The sequence below is a fragment of the Rattus norvegicus genome, chromosome 10, assembly GCF_021556685.1.
Source record: "Rattus norvegicus strain SHRSP/BbbUtx chromosome 10, alternate assembly SHRSP_T2T, whole genome shotgun sequence".
Lineage (NCBI taxonomy): Eukaryota > Metazoa > Chordata > Mammalia > Rodentia > Muridae > Rattus > Rattus norvegicus.
Window position 1 is genome coordinate 105,859,496 of NC_141543.1, and position 10,934 is coordinate 105,870,429.

Sequence of the window (10,934 nt, forward strand, 5' to 3'; positions counted from 1 at the left end):
AGGCGCATGTGTTTGAACTCTTGGTCCCCAGTTGATGAAAACTTTGGGACATTAGACTGGCAGACTATGGGACTATGAGGGGAGGGCTTCCTGGTTCTAGCCAGCCCCTGTGACAGACTCCATGCTTCCTGCTCAGCACCATGTAACAAGGAGGAGCTGTCACATGCTTCCTCCACCATGGAGTCACCCACCACCACATTTCCCTCACCCCTCCATTGTGACAAACTCTACCCTCTCAAACTGTGAACCAGCAAATTGCCTTTTTTTTTTTTAATCTTTCACAATGACACCTAGTGACTAAGACTGTGGTGGTCAGCCTGCCTACCTTGGCCTTAGACACACTGTGGCCTCTGAGGTCACCATGGTCTTCTAAACTTGATACAGCCTGAACAGCTCTGTTCTTCATAGTCCCTAAGACCGACTCATCCCAGAGCTGAAGCAAGGCCTATGGGCTTTGTCTCTGGGCCTCGGGCCATGCTCTGAGCCCTGTGTTTGAGCCTTCCTTCACACGTGTGAGGCAGGTGCAATCATAAGCTGTGTTTCCCAGGTGAGGAAGAGAGATCACACACTGACTCCACACCCACACCATATACCCCAGCATGGCGGGACCCAGGCAGGGATTTCCCAGAAAGGCATTCTCCCCCAAAGGGGACCAGAAGAAACAGCTCCCCTGCAGATTCAAGTGCAGTAGCATTCCTGAATTCTCCAGCAACCAGACATCAGGGATGCCTAGTGTCCTAAGCTGTTCCTGGGACAGACACCCTGAGATCCCTGGGAGAGGCAGGCCAGGGTGTTGGGAGCAGTTCTGCTGTCTGCCTTGGGATACAGGCTGCAGATGGGCCGGAAGGTCCAAAGGCTCCCATCCAGAGGCATGGCAGATGTTTGAGGGCCAGATCTAACTGGAGAGACTGCAGGTCAGAGGTTTTAGGCCAGCACACAAGAACATCCTGAGGAGCTGTTAAAAACTAGTGGTGCCAGGCTTGTGGGTTTTTTTAGTTTTTTTGTTTTGTTTTTGTTTTTATGTTTTGCTTTTCTTTTTCTACTTCAGAATCAGTGTCCACCAGCTCAGAACTGTGGTGGACCTTCAGTGGCCCTTCCTGCCTCTTGCCTCTGGGCCTCTCTGGGGACACCCACCCCTCGTTGCGGAAGCCCAGACAGGTTATTTATCTTTATGAAATTTGGCTTTGTTCTTTATGTTGCTTTGAGCTTGGATCCCGGAAGGCATGTCACAAGTGAGGGCTCAAACTGGTTTTCCCTCTCCTTCCTTCCTTCATCCTATTAGAAAACCATGAAATCATTTTCTGCTGCTCCTTGGGTCCCCTACCCCACCCCCATTCTCACTAAGACATGGAGCGGAATGATATTCGATGACGGCTTTGTTGGTCTCTAGCTGCAACAGGGTATGAATGCTTTTGAGGTTGGTCTGCTGGAGTTCAAGGCTAGCTGCTCTAAAAGATTGAAAACAACCGTCTGGAAGATCTCTGCTTCCTCATCCAACTGCCCTTTGTCTTTCTCTTCTTGACACTCAAAAAACAAAATAAAACAAACCAACAGAAAGATAAAAATAACATAGTAAGACGCCCCCACCTCAATAGCTCAGAACTACATTTTCTTGTTGATCCTCCGTGAATCGGTGAGCTCTCAAACTTATTTCAAGGTCACTTCACTAATCTCTGGGTCCTTTATTAGCATGTCTTAATTACACATAACGGCGGGCTTCGTCGTGACATTTTCCTGTGTGTACATAGTGTAGTCCAAACGTTCCCTCCCTTCCTCCCTCTCTGTCTTGCTCTACTCCTGCCAATCTCCTTCCTTTCTCCAATCAGTCCTCCCTTTATAAATATGTATTTATATGTGTATGTATCTATTTGTTGAGTGTATGGAGCACGTATGTGCACATGCATGTGGCACCAGCACACGTGTGTGGAGGCCTGAGGTGGGTGTCAGGTGTTCTCTGCCACTTTCCCCCTAGTCTTTTGAAGCAGGATCTCTCTCTCTCTCTCCCTCTCCCTCCCTCCCTCCCTCCCTCCCTCCCTCCCTCCCTCCCTCTCTCTTTCTTCCTCTCTCCCTGAGGAGCCTGGGCTTGAGTTTTGAGTTTTCTCAGCTAGGTTGGCCCTGGCAATGCTGCTTCTGCCTCCCTCGGAGCCTGGGTTGCACCTACCTTGTTAGCTGGATGCTGGGATCCAAACGCCAAACCTCGTGATTCCGTGGCAAATGGTCCTAAACTCTGGCTCTCTCTCTCCTGCCCCAGCCAATTCCCCCTTCAGTTTTCATGCGATTTTTATGACCCGATGGGTTTTGTTAGTATTGCTAACAGTCACCTGGGTGGAAGTGTGTTTACAGGGCCATGTCTACCTCTCAAGAAAATATCTTCCCCATCAATCATGCAGATAAACCCCAAGGAGTGGGCCCAAGCCCCTTCCCCTGACGTGGGCCCAGTCAGTTTTATTTATTAGTTTGTTTGTCTGGATTTTGAGACAGGGTCTCAGTATGACCCGGGAGTCACTAAACAGACCGAGTTGGCCTCAAAATCACAAGGATCTGCTCGAATCTGCCTCCTAAGTTCCCCCATCAAAAGTCATCCTCCTCACTGGAAAATCAAACCCTGGTCTCCTAAAGTGACAGGCAGGGACGCTCACTTGTACTAAAGAGGAAGTCAGCCTGAGGCTTCACACCCTGCTTCTGCCTTTCCGTCTGCTGAGTCATTTTTTTGAGTCAAACCAACACCCATCCTCTCTCCAAAACCCAGTGAGTCACAGGAATATTCCAGTCCCTCTTCCAGAGACAGCTAAGTCCAGGTCCCCCCTCCCCCTCTATGTGACTGGGGAGGTTCTCTCAAGGCTGGCAAATGCTGAGACACCTGGGATGCCCACCACCCAAAACCCTCTTTGTACTTGCACTGATCACAACTGGGTTTTTCTGGATTACCCTACAGCCCCTGGTCCAAAAGGCTTTGCACCCCCACTACTCTCAATGGGCCAGGGTCACCTGCCTCCCTTCTGTCATCTGGTGGTGAAGCAGATGGACAGGTCCCATGCAGGGGTGATGCAGCTCTTAGAAGAGAATTAGGAAGGTTTGGGTACCCTGTGCAGGGAAGGTAGCTGAGGTCCCAGGTCTCTTGTCAGGGCCAGCACCAGCAGCAGAGGCAGTGGTGGTGGGGAGTGGGGGGTGGGGAGGGAGGTGGGTTCAAGGTCCAGTGATAAATGCAGGGGAGGGAGGGAGGGAGAGAGAGAGAGAGAGAGAGAGAGAGAGCTTCTTCCTCAAGTGTTGCAGATCAATACAAACAGTCACTCTCAGACTGTCCTTGGTGAAATAACTGTGTGCTTACTCCATGTGGACAGGGACTGTGGGGTGAGATTCAGGGGTAAGTGTTTCCCATTGGCTCAGTTTGAGATGTTAACGATGTTCTATCTGCATGGGGAAGGACTCCAGGTGTTCCCTCACAGGACTGTCTGCCCACGGTCCTCTCAGTGGAATGTCATGGTTACATGTTCCAGAGCAGGTACTGTAGGCATAAATTTTTTTTGCAGCCAATTTTAATAAACGTTCAACCTCTCCTCTTGCCCATCACCCACCAGAGGCAATGAGAGAGAAAAAGTTGTTAAAATGGGGGGAAGTGGATCTGTTCAACAATAGTTCTTTGGGGGCGAGCTCCAAACGCCAAATACGACTCAGCAGACCAGTTCTCTAGGCAGGCAGACAACAGGAACAAGCCAGCAGCTGTAGTTCAACGCTGAAGAAACTGCAAGGCTCGCCAATGGCCTGAGGCGAGGCCACGGAAACAGCGAGCTGCCGCAGGAACCTCAAAGCAGTTGTTCAGTGAGTGTCTCTCAAAGTCAGCGTTACCACAAACTGAGCTCAGCAACACTATATAAGGTGAACCAATACATGTGTGTTGTTAGGGAAGAATATCGAGGCGGGGCACACTACACCAATGCTCAGGGCTCCTCCCCCACTGTGCATGGGGTCAGATTTATACTCCTTCATCACGGGTCCTTTCATGTGTCTGCTCTATCCAAACATCCTTTCACCCGTGGCTGCTTCAGGAAAACAATCTTTCCCGTGTCTGCTTCAGCAAGACGTGTGCCCCAGCAAACCATCACTAGACATAACTGACTTTCCAAAGAACTACAAGTTTCCCCTTCAAGTTTCAGAGATAAGTGGGGAGCAGCTCCACTCCTGCCGATCTCAGATTCCCAGGGTCTGAGCTCACCCAGCCTTACCAGTTCTTCTGTCTGGTGGAACAGCCCACTTGCCCTATACCCTTCCAGCCCGTTTCTCCCCAGGGCAAGAGGCTTGTCAGATACTACTGGGAAATTCTCATGGAGTCTGCCTGGTAGCTACTATTATTTCCATTTTACAGATAGGAAAACTGACAAGGACCACTAGGACCCCGGTGACACTGTGTTTAGAAAACCTTCTTATCGTTGGAAATGTTAAAGAATTATTTTCCAAGAAAGGTAAGACCACGACTCTCGGACTTTAAGTCACGCTAAAGAGCTCTTTTGAGTTCACATTAATGAGAGAACCAGGCGGATGTTACAGCCAGCCCAACAAATCTGGGACAGAGCCATTTACAGGGAGAACAGAAAAATGGGCGGTGCGAGACCAAGAACAGACTAGCCTGGCCCATTCCTCAGAAAGCCCAAAGTCAATGCAATCTCGGGACGGAATTTATTTGCATGTCTATGGACTAGAGTGTTCTGCATTGTTATTGGGTACGTCTGTCTTCCACGGTCATAAAATAGCTCAAAGGCACTAAAAGGCCACAACCAGCCAGCCTGCCCTAGCCACACCGTGTGCTTTGCGACACCCACGGATGCTTTGGGTCAGTCCAGATGTCCATACAGGGGTGCTACGGTCTGGCGACCACCCCGCCAATGTGTGGGTTGCAAACTTAGTCCCCAGATTTGCATTTTGAGGGTATTAGGAGGCAGGACTTTGAAAGGGAGTCCTGAGCATTCCTTCCTCAGGAATGGGTTAATGCCATATTATCGAAGTCTTAGTTATCAGGAGAGTGAACTAGTGGGACATGTGTGGGACCCTGCTTTGCTTTGCCTCTTTTGGCTCCTCCATGCTGTCAGAGGGTGAGAGGGCCTAGCCGGGTACAGACACCTAAGGGGTGAGACATGTCATTCATAAATGACCCCGTCTGTGGTATTCTAAGATACAGGCAGGAAACAGCAAAGAGAGGAGGGCTTGCCAAGGGTCTGAGTGACCCCAGTGCCTCACTGTGCCTGGTGAGGGCAGTGGGTATGGGGACATGGCAATCAGATTCCTGATTGGGGATTGGTTTGTGAGCTAAGAAAAAAGAAGCTAGCTCAGGGGATGTGATCAGGTCATGGCAGCGCCTGGGTCCTGTGGAGAAGCTAAGCCCAGTTTTGCTGAGTGCTTAATCCCTTAGGCCCTCCTTCAAGCGCTTTAAATACTCTCAGCTGCCTGCCAGGAAGGCATGACTGTTGCTCCATCCAGCAGTTGAACAATGAGGCACACATCTGGCCACACGGATACTGGGAGGCAAATCCAGATGCAGATTCCAAAGCCGGCATGTGAAGCTCTGTGCCTTAGAACCAGCCTGCCAGGAAAAGCTGAGAGGATTCATGGAGTGAAACTGCAGTCAGGTCGAATCAGGTGTGGAGCTCTTCAAAGGTTCTAGAGTCTAGATATAGAAGGCTCCAGAAGGTACTCTCCCTCGTGTTCCTGAAGTAGCCTTAGCATCACCTCCAGCTGCCAAAGCCAATACCTCCACAACTTCCCCCTGCCCCCCGCCGCTCAGAATCTCAACTTACAAACCCTCACCATATCTAAAATGTATAGCTTTGTCTCAGTCCATCTACACAGGGAGCACTATTACAGAGCAGGCACCGCTGAGTCAAAGGGAGGCCTAGGGACACTAACCCACACCAAGTCCAAGAAAGACTGTCCAGTACCCACTGGTGCCCAATACAGACTGGTACGATCAGTTCTATTCTACAAACGGGTAAACAGCAGCAAGAGATGCTATGGGGCTTGGTCAAGGGTGCTGACCTGTCACCACCTCTCAGCAGATAATGGGACCAACAACCAAGCTAATGGCTTGGCCTCAACCCTGAGAGGACCTTATGAAGTCACTCAAGGCCTGGAGAGATGGCCTTAAGTCACCCGGGGGGCTGGAGAGATGATTCTATTGACAAAGTGCTTTCGTGAGAAATTGAGTTCGGATCCCCAGCCCCCATGTAAAAAGCCAGGCGCGGCTGAACTCATCTGAAATCTCTCTGTTGGAGAGTCAGAGACAGGAGAATCTTTGGGGCTTGCTTGGCTAGAAGTCCAGCCAAATTGGTGAGCTCTGGGCTCAACAAGAGACCCTATTGAGAGAGAGAGAGAGGAGAAAGAGGAGGAGGAGGAAGAAGAGGAAGAGGAGGAGAAGGAGGAAGAGGAGGAGGAGGGGAGGAGGAGGAAGAGGAGGAAGAGGAGGAAGAGGAGGAAGAGGAGGAAGAGGAGGAAGAGGAGGAAGAGGAGGAAGAGGAGGAAGAGGAGGAAGAGGAGGAGAAGGAGGAAGAGGAGGAGGAGAAGGAGGAAGAGGAGGAGAAGGAGGAAGAGGAGGAGGAGGAGGAGAAGGAGGAAGAGGAGGAGAAGGAGGGGGAGGGGGAAGAGGAGGAGGGGGAGGGGGAAGAAGAGGAGGAAGAGGAGGAAGAGGAGGAGAAGGAGGAAGAGGAGGAGGAAGAGGAGGAAGAGGAGGAAGAGGAGGAAGAGGAGGAAGAGGAGGAGAAGGAGGAGGAGGAGGAGGAAGAGGAGGAAGAGGAGGAAGAGGAGGAGGAGGAGGAGGAGGAGGGGGAGGAGGAAGAAGAGGAGGAAGAAGAAGAAGAAGAGGAGGAGGAGGAGGAGGAAGAGGAGAAGAAGAAGAAGCAGAAGCAGAAGCAGAAGAAGAAGAAGAAGAAGAAGAAGAAGAAGAAGAAGAAGAAGAAGAAGAAGAAGAAGAAGAAGAAGAAGAAGAAGAAAAGGAGGAGGAAGAAGAAGAAAAGGAGGAAGAAGAGAAGAAGAGGAAGATGATGGCGATGACAATGAATGATAATCTCTGGTCTCTTCATGTTTATGTATGCATGCATACACATTCACACACATACACACATACCACACATATACCATACATACACACACATACTACACATACAACACACATATACTATACACACACATGCACACACCACTACCACACACACACACACACACACACACACACACACACACACATATAACACACACCACACCACACAAGCACACATATATCTGGTCTCTGCTTTCGACCAGAATAGAGTGACGGGCGATCCAGGAGCCAGGCCAGGGTCTCCAGGGTTGGCACCAGGCCCTGTCAGCTTGTGCTTAGCTTGCGAATGCACAGTCATGTAGATCCTCTGGCACTCGGATGTAAGGACCACGGGAGCACTATGCAGGGAGCACTAGCTCCCACCTAACTGGAGTCTCATGCAGGTGGACCTGCTGCTTCCTGCTATGGCGCCATTGGACCCGGCTTGCTGACACTGCCAGCCCTTCCTGCCACCGTGTGCACGGCACGCAAGCATAAACCCAGTCGATGCAGCTAAAAAGAAAACTCAAAATGTCAGATCTGCAGAGATGGTTCAACTGAAGGGATATTGATTGTCACAGAAAATATCCTCTCGTTATTCATCCACTTAGGCTGCTCCCCTAGGCACATATGAATTCATCCAATATTGTCACAGAGCATAATAATGATCGTGCCCAACGTTGTTGCCATATTTGGGCTTTGGTCCTTGTCTTAATTACAGTTTTACTGTTGTCAACAGATACCATGACCAAGGCGACTCTTATAAGAACAACATTTAATTGAGGCTGGCTTACAGGTTCAGAGGTTCAGTCTGGTATCAACAAGGAAGGATCATGGTAGCATCCAGGCAGGCATGGCGCAGCCAGAGATGAGAGTTCTACATGTTCATCTGAAGGCCTAGCTGGCGGAAGACTGACTTTCAGGCAGCCAGGATGAGGGTCTTAAGCCCACACCCACAGAGACACACCCACTCCAACAAGGCCACACCCACTCCAACAAAGCCACACCCACTCCAACAAAGCCACACTTCCTAATAGTGCCACTCCCTGGGCCAAGGACAAACCACCACGGTCCTGCTCACCATACCTGTCCCAGCTGAGGCAGTGGCAGGGGTGGCGGAGGGGAGAGAAATACCAACAAGATGTCATACCTGAGCATTTTCCCCAAGACAAGCACCTTCCCACACACATCCGGAGGGATGGTCTTTACACACAACCACACAAGGGAAACAGAGAGGAGATAGTTGCACACATTTCCCAGATGAAATTAGTGAGGGTAAGCGAATCACTCAAGAATCACTCGCAAATACGAGTCAGAATGGAAGCTTTGATGTTTAACACTGGAGCCAGAACCAGCTCTGCTCTATCATGGCTGGTGGCTGGGGATTGACCTTCCGGCTTCCGCTTTGCTTGGTTGGTTATCCTGGATTTTAAGAGACTCCTCTTGGCTTCTGCTTTGCCAAAGCATTACCATGAAAGATGGCAGAGTTCTAACGGCTTCTTCCTTGCTCTGTCAGAACCATGGGTTTCACATCCCCTGTTGTCCCACCGAGGACGCAAGATGATCCTTAACTCAATACTCACACTGGTGGAAAGGCCAATTTCGAAACTAACACTAGAGATTGTCACAATGCCACACCGGATTCTTGACTTGACCCTCCAAAGGTAGACACTGAGTTGACAGCCATAAAGTGAGGGCTGAAGGGTTCTGAGAACATAACATGGGTCATCTTCACCCACTTACGGTCAACCTTCTGCAAAACTGACCAAGAAGAGGGATGGGGCAGTGAGCGCTGGGCGGACTTATGGAGTGAGCTCTGGGTCTCCCTAGTTACTTCCCTGGAATCCTAAATGTGTCCCAAGGAATGGTTCTACAGATCTGAAAAGGTTTTATAGTCACACAAAATTATTTTAGCCTGGCTAGTGCACACTTGTAATCTTGGGGTCTCGGGAAGCTAATGCAGGGAGATCACAAGGGTGAGGCTAGCCTGGGCTACTGAGCAAGTTCAAGACCAGCATGAGCAGTTTACTGAGGCCCTGTCTCTCAAAAATCATTTGATTTTTTTGTTTCCTAGAAAAAGGTGAAGATTCAAGCCAGTGGTAGAGTGTGAAACTCCTTCAGTCTCAAGTGTCAATCAATCAGTAAGTGAGGCAAGCTGGGGCTAATTAAAATTAAACAGACTGCTTTGATCCCCGGCCCCTCAGGGCGGGGGACCTTTATCATCCTGCCAATCACGGCCCCTGTTGACTTCGGCCCACCGAAATGTCTGGTATCCATTTTCCAGCTGAGTAAGCCAAGGCTCAGAGAGTGCGTGACCTGTCCAAGGTCAAGAACCGTTGGGTGATGGGATGAGAAAGAAAAAGTCAGCTGGAAAGGAAGGTGTGAAACGCATTCTTCCAGCTCTGTATCCTCAGTCCCACTTTAGCCTCTCCTGAGGCTCAGGCTTTGTTGTGGGCTGGGCAGTTTGGGAAAGGGTTTAGAGAGTTCATGACTAGCTGACTGCAGGAGCCCCTTTTTTCAGGCAGAATCAAGTTGACTTGGTACTGAGTCTCTACCATTTCCTGACCTCCGGCAGGCTCCTCCTGTGTGCGGCTTACCCAAATCCAATGGTGTGCACCCCTAGGAAACCCAAACATACTGACAGCTCAGAGGCTGGTACTTCAAACCCTCAGTCTTCCTCCCCGGGGCCACCTTAAAGCAGTCGACTGAGAAAAGCAGACTGGAGTCCATTGCCTCTCTCCCCACCGTGATGCCCGACTGAACACCTGTTCTGGAACATACAGCCCAGAGGCAGAAGCTGTCCGTGAATTGGGTTCATTCCACCTAGGGGAATAAGATGCTAATCACCTTGGGCAGCAAGCCCCTCTCCTTGTCCTGTGCTCACCCCAGCTGCCCATAATTTCTGGCTTGATTGAATGCTTTGGCGGGAGTCCTCCACAGGTGCAGGAAGTGGGGGATTTCATTCCCAGGAGCTCTTGCTGGGAGCCAGTTCCATTAGAGAGATAGGGATGGGGGAGGCGCCTGGCCTCAGTAATGGGAATAGCAATAAAAGCTCACGTGGGAAGGGTTGGCCAGGGCTGCTGATGGGGTAATTAATTCTACTTAAGTGAAATGTTACTAATAATTAAATGTACTAATTAAGAAAAATTGGATCAGCTGTAGTTGGTGTGGCAATGCAAGACTCCTACCAACATGTTTCTTGGGCCGGTTCCTGCCAGGAGTACACGGGACCAAACGTGACCAACACTGTTCCTTTGGGACCCAGTAGAAACCAGGGGAAGCAGGGACTGGAGATAACTCTCGGAGGAGGAAGTAGCCAGTAGGGCGTGGAGAGAAGCCTGTGGGAGACTCTAGAAGGTTACGGTGTAAGTCAGAAGGCTCTCAATCCTGACCCCTGTCTGCCCATCTCCCACTAAGGCTTGGAAGGCTGTGCCAGGTGGGGGCAGCAGAGAGCAGCTGCCGGAGGGAGACAAGCAGCTAGGACGAGGTGGATGATGGGAGACCCCAGAGATGGAGGAGAGACCAGAAGAGAAGCCAGGTTCCTCTGCACTAGCAACATTCACACTGAGTCAGTTTTTGTGGTCCAGGCCCTGTAGGATGTTGTCCTAGTTAGGGTTTCTATTGCTGGCAGAGAGGGGGGATTGTATTCTGCTCACACTGCCATAGTCTACCATTGAAGGAAGTCTGGATAGGAACTCAAGCAGGGTTGGAACCTGGAGGCAGAAGCCGATGCAGAAGTCATTCTGGGATGCTGCTTACTGGCTTGCTTCCCCCTGGCTTGCTTGCTCAGCCTGTCAGCCTGCTTTCTTATAGAACCCAGGACTGCCAGCCTGGTGATGGCTTTACCCACAGTGGGCAAAGCCCTCTCCGA